The following is a 5,314-nucleotide window of genomic DNA, read 5'->3' as shown; positions in this document are numbered from 1 at the left end:
GGCGCCAAGCCCTGGCCCCAAAGTCTATTTTTGGTATTCCCTGGAGACTTTATTGCTCTGTTCCCCTTGCTGTTCTGTTGTACATCCTTAGTGTTTTGCCTCGGTGTGATGGGATCAGATCAGGCACAATCCCCACACTGTGTCTCCAGTGTTGTCCCCTGTAGAGCTATGGGTCAGTGTGGGATGTCATGTCTCATAGTGGGGTCGGCCATATGGTCTTCTCTGTGGATTAACTGCTCTGAGCAGGAATATCGCCCTCAAGGCTTGGTGGGCCAGGTGTTTTTGTTTCTTGTTTGTACTTTTTATGACTTTCTGTATATGAGATCCAGGATAGGTAAATTTATAGAAACAGTAACTGGATTGATAATGACCTACAGCAGTGGTTCTCAACCTTCCTAATGCTGGGACCCTTTCGTACAGCTCCTCATGTTGTGGTGACCCCCCAACCATAAAATTATTTTTGTTGCTACTTCATAACTGTAATTTTGCTACTATTATGAATTGGGAAACCCCTGTGAAAGGGTTTGGTAACCCCTGTGATAGGGTCATTCAACCTCCAAAGGGGTTGTGACCCACAGGTTAAGAACTACTGACCTACGGGCATGACGGGAGGTAGGGGAGTGGAATAGGAAGCTAACAACAATGAATACATGAAAGAAAAAAAGTTCTAAAATTGATTGTGGTAATACTGCAGAACTCTTCTTAATATGACCAAACTATTAAATTGTGATGTGTGAATTATATGCCGATGAAACTATTAAAAATGATCCTGAAGCGTCCCAAAGCTTAGCTGTTAAATTATCTTTCCAGAATAACTATGAGGGGCCTCAGAGTTAGGAGTAACATTCCATAACCTTTCCACTCAATTTCCCCAAACTTATTGAAGCCCTCTCATACCTATGTCTAATTTGTGATATTCTATGCTTTCCAGACAAAACTGAACTAGCACCCACCACTGCGAGATTAAGAAAATTGAGTTTTGAGTGATGCGATTTGCCTGATAGGTTCATTCCAACTCATTGCCACGTTATAGGCTACAGAAGAACTGCCCCCATAGGGTCCCCTAAGCTGTGCTCTTTGTGGGAGCAGATCACCAGGTCTTCTCTCCTCCGGAAAGGCTGGCTGGCCCATTCAAACAGCTGTCCTTTGGTTCATAGCTGAGCACATAACCATTGGGCCACCAGGACTCCTTTTTGAATGGTAAATCTCCAGATGGCTGAGGACAATTCCAGCTTCCTCAAGCCTGACACAAACCCCCAGAGGTCTCTGAGCGGGGCTGCTGGTTTCCAACTGCTGACCTGGCAGTTAGCAGTTCGACTTGTAACCACTAGGCCACCAAGGTTCCTGGAGCCCTAACCAGGGGTGGTGAAATAGGAGACAGAGGCACAGAACTGTTCATCAAAACACTTACCACCCATACACAATGAGAACCTCTGGAGGAGCTCTTTCCTTCCAAAAACTCAAAACAAGGCTGCCAAATTGCTGCACCCTGATGGGTCCCCACTAGAGATGAGCGGTGCTGCGCTGGGCTACACTCAGCAGCCCCCTGGCAGAAGGAAGGACGGTGACAATGGGGGAAGACATTGGTGAGGTGCAGCCAGAATAATGAAGTTGCCAACGTAAGGCCAGTATGCAGGGGTTCGTGAACTGGTGAACTTTCCGGCGCCCCAGCTATAGAAGGAGCTTGTACGAATGGCAGCGCAGTCAAAGGGGGCGTCTGTGCTGCGCGGGACTGAAAGGGGGACAAAGCCTGGCCAGGGAAAACAAGATCATCAAGGAGCACAATGCCAGTGCTCCTAGCCCAGCCCTTTCATTCCCTCTCCAGATGGTTCAGCAGCTGAACGGCGCCACTGCATGTCTGGATATCCCTCTCCACTCAGCCCTCTTGCTTGCAAAGGCCTCACAATAGATGCTTCCCAACCTGCAATGATCACCAAGTGACTAATTTAGTTATTTATAACTGAAGTGAGGAACACGAACAAACCCTGCTTTGGCAAAGCACTGCATTCACGCCTCTAGGTTTCACCATTTGGCAAGGGCTACCTGATAATATCAATGAACAAATAAAAATGTTCCCCTCTTCTCTTTTCTGCAGACACATTAATCTGCTGCAAGCATCTCCAGGCATGCAATTTAGGGCTGATTTAATAAGAAGGAAATGGTGACAAGAATAAATGAATTTTACCACAAGCTCACAGAAAAGCAAAAGTTTCCATTTACATGTTTGTATAGGAGAATATATCTGCCAGAAATCACTGTCCTTCAGCAAACTGATGACTGCCAGAGCCTTCTCTCTGCTCAGACAGCACCTCCCTATTAGCTGGATACCAAAAGTACAATAATACCATAAAGACAATTTTGGCATAAAAAAAAACCGCAAAAGCTCAACTTTCCACACACAGGGAACTCCCCTATGTAAAAATTTAGAAAGAAAATAGCAACCTTTGCTAACATTTATAAGGACACAAATAGCCTTTTCATGTTGTGCCCTGAACAATGTAGCAAACCCATGCTTTTGTTAAGCCTATAAGTAGTCGGATACAACCCCATCAAACAGCTAACTACGGGTAGTTACGGGAGGGATAAAACCATTAGCCCAGCACAGTATGGATTCAATAAGCAGGAAATTGGCTACAGAGTAAAATCACAAACCTGAAAACAGAGTTGCACGTTTGTTACTTTCTCTTTTAAAAGAGAATGATCATGACAACTTTAACTTCTGCAATCATATTTACTCAAATTCATTCAGGATGCCTGCACCTATTATGCACATTTCTCCAGGGTATGAATAAAGAGCTTCTCTTTCCACAAATAGTATTTCCCCAGTTTTATTTGTTAAATGAGCATTAGGGTAGAGATGCTAATTTTTTTCCTCCAGAAACTTGAATGATCAATTCCCATGTAAATTACATGCATCCTAAATGCGAAGACATTGCTCAGCTGCACAATCCTACACTGGTAAAAATTAGAAAGTAGAAAAATGATAAAGTATATATATTTGCAAGCTTCATGTAGTCTCTACACAAGCCTCTGCCCAACAGATGCAAGTTCAATAGCCAGAATTCAAACCACATTATTTATTGGCTTATAAATCCATTGGCATCTATAAAAATAGCTTCTGAAAAGGCATTAGGGTGCTTTTGAATCCCTCAAAAACGTTCTGGCCAAATTTACCAACCCTTCATCAAGGTAAGGGGTGATAAACTGTATTTTCACTATCAGCTGAAAATGAAAGCATCAGGGCTGGTGAATTATTAGTTTGGAAAGTCATTTGCAGTGGCATTTAAAACAATTTATTTGAACAACCTTGGTTCATGATAAGCGTATTGCCTATTAAATTAAATTAAGATAGGTTGATTTAGAATTCTTTGGTGCGCAATCCTCCCCCTTCCGTGGGAGTTAACATGTTTTGATATTAAGGGTCATTACATATCTAAAATGAAAAAGAAAGAAACTCACGTGATTCTGAGCAAGTGCTGCATATTAAAATGACAGGGAGATTTTTTTTAAAGATCATTTTATTGGGGGCTCTTACAACTCTTATAACAATCCATACACCAATTGTATCCAGCATATTTGTACATATGTTGCCATCATTCTTTTCCAGACATTTACTTTCTATTTGAGCCCGTGGTATCAGCTCCTCTTTCTTCCCTCCCTCCCCTCTAAGATCCTGGAGATTTTAATGAACAGACTGCCTATGGAGGGGCTTCCTCTCTGTGGCCTCCTGTGCAGGCTTGGCCTATGTTGGCAGCATCTTTCCTGATGTCCGACTCAAGTTTAAGGCCTATCCTTCATCTCAACGCTGTTCAAAATGCTTCCCTCTTAAGAAGCATCAGAGAACAGGCAAAAATAAACAACCCTGCAAACCACCTCCCCAGCAGTTTACCTCACCTCCGGGACGGCGCTGGCAGCAGCTGAAGGGGCCACAGCAAAGTCCTTTTTCAGGCAGGCTGTAATGCTGCAAGCAGCCTCAGCCCACTTCAACTCCAGAGCGAGACGCCAGGTCCGCCACCAATGCTCTTCACCCCTTAGAGATGACTCACGATAAAACTATATCCATCTATCCCGTGCAGTTTGTCAAGCATCAAGAAATGCAACCGCCACCAATGCTCTTCACCCCTTAGAGATGACTCACGATAAAACTATATCCATCTATCCCGTGCAGTTTGTCAAGCATCAAGAAATGCAAAAACTAGAGTTTACAGGACCCCTACTGAAGATCATTCAAGGGCCAGCAGGTTTCTGACCCTAAACAACTACCATTTCGAAACTAAGCATGTCTTGATTGAATAAACCCAGGCGTTCAGCTCGGGAGTCAATACACTTAGCGCATGCCTGGAATTTCCCCAGCACGCAGAGAGGATGTTTCACAGCGAAGAAAAGCAGATCACATGTTAAGTTGTTCAGAAAACAGAACGGTACACTGTAGGGCCATCTTTCCAGCAGCCCCTGTTTAATCTGCACCTTTGGTTAAGGTTAACCTAGTTAGTTAAAAAGGAAGACGCCCCTTTCTAGCGCTTGCCTCCCCGAACCCCACACACTTCTGTCTCTCAAATACTCCCAAGAGCTGTGAACAGCCGCGGTTTCCACCCGCTTTCTGCCGGGCGGTCTGGAGCCCAGAAGTCTCGGCACACTTGCAGGCCTCGGGTCTGGAGGGGCGGCCCGGGACGCACGCAGTAACCGAAAGCGTCATTCTCGTGCTCCCCCAGTCCCTGCACCCCGGACGCCTTCCAAGCCCCCCCACCCAGGCGGGCCCCCTGGGCTTCCCGGGCAGGTGTCTTTTCAAGAGCTGCTCACTCTCAAGGCTGCCTGAGTGGCACCGGCGAGCTGATCACCCTTTCTCCCCGCGCCCCCGCCTCTCGGGGCTCAGGTCCGCCCTGGGACCCAGGACGGTAGCGGCTTTCAGTTGGGGACTGGCCTGGGTGGGGGCCCAGGTGCCCGGCCGCGGTGGCGCTCGGAAGTCGGAGGTGCAGCCAGTGGGCGGGCGCGGAGCCCTGCGCTGCGCCCCACGGCCGCCCACCCCCGTCGCCCCAGCGCCCGCGCGGGGTCACCGGGCTGCGCGCCCTGGGCCCCCGCCGGCGCGCCTACCTTCCGTCGGCCTCTCGGAGCGCCCGCTCAGCCGCCGCCCGCCCGCCGGCCTCCGGCGCCCTGCAAAGCCAAGGGGGGCGCTCGGTCAGGGCTCCGCGCGCCCGACCGTACGTAGCCGCCGGCGCTGCGGTCCCGGGCGGCCGTCCCTCCGAAAGACGCGACTGGGGACCCTGGCGCGCGTCATTTCCATATGTAAGGATCCCGCGCGGACAAAAGCGCGGCT

The 5,314-nt window shown here is 48.1% G+C and overlaps 1 protein-coding gene across 1 annotated transcript in view; it reads right to left on the bottom strand.

Annotated features, from left to right (window-relative positions):
• The window catches only part of NIN (ninein), a 105,741-nt gene extending 100,579 nt beyond the window's left edge, over positions 1–5,162 (bottom strand). The window contains exon 1 of the mRNA XM_045287638.1: positions 5,092–5,162. The gene's annotated coding sequence lies outside the window, so the exon portion shown is untranslated. The remainder of the gene's footprint in view (positions 1–5,091) is intronic.
• Between the last annotated feature and the right edge of the window lie 152 nt (positions 5,163–5,314).

Source organism: Echinops telfairi, unplaced genomic scaffold, assembly GCF_000313985.2.
Source record: "Echinops telfairi isolate 266 unplaced genomic scaffold, ASM31398v2 ScPeMD7_18;HRSCAF=68, whole genome shotgun sequence".
In the NCBI taxonomy this organism is placed as follows: Eukaryota; Metazoa; Chordata; class Mammalia; order Afrosoricida; family Tenrecidae; genus Echinops; species Echinops telfairi.
Note: the sequence above shows the minus strand (reverse complement) of the source record. Positions and strands in the feature narration are given on the sequence as shown.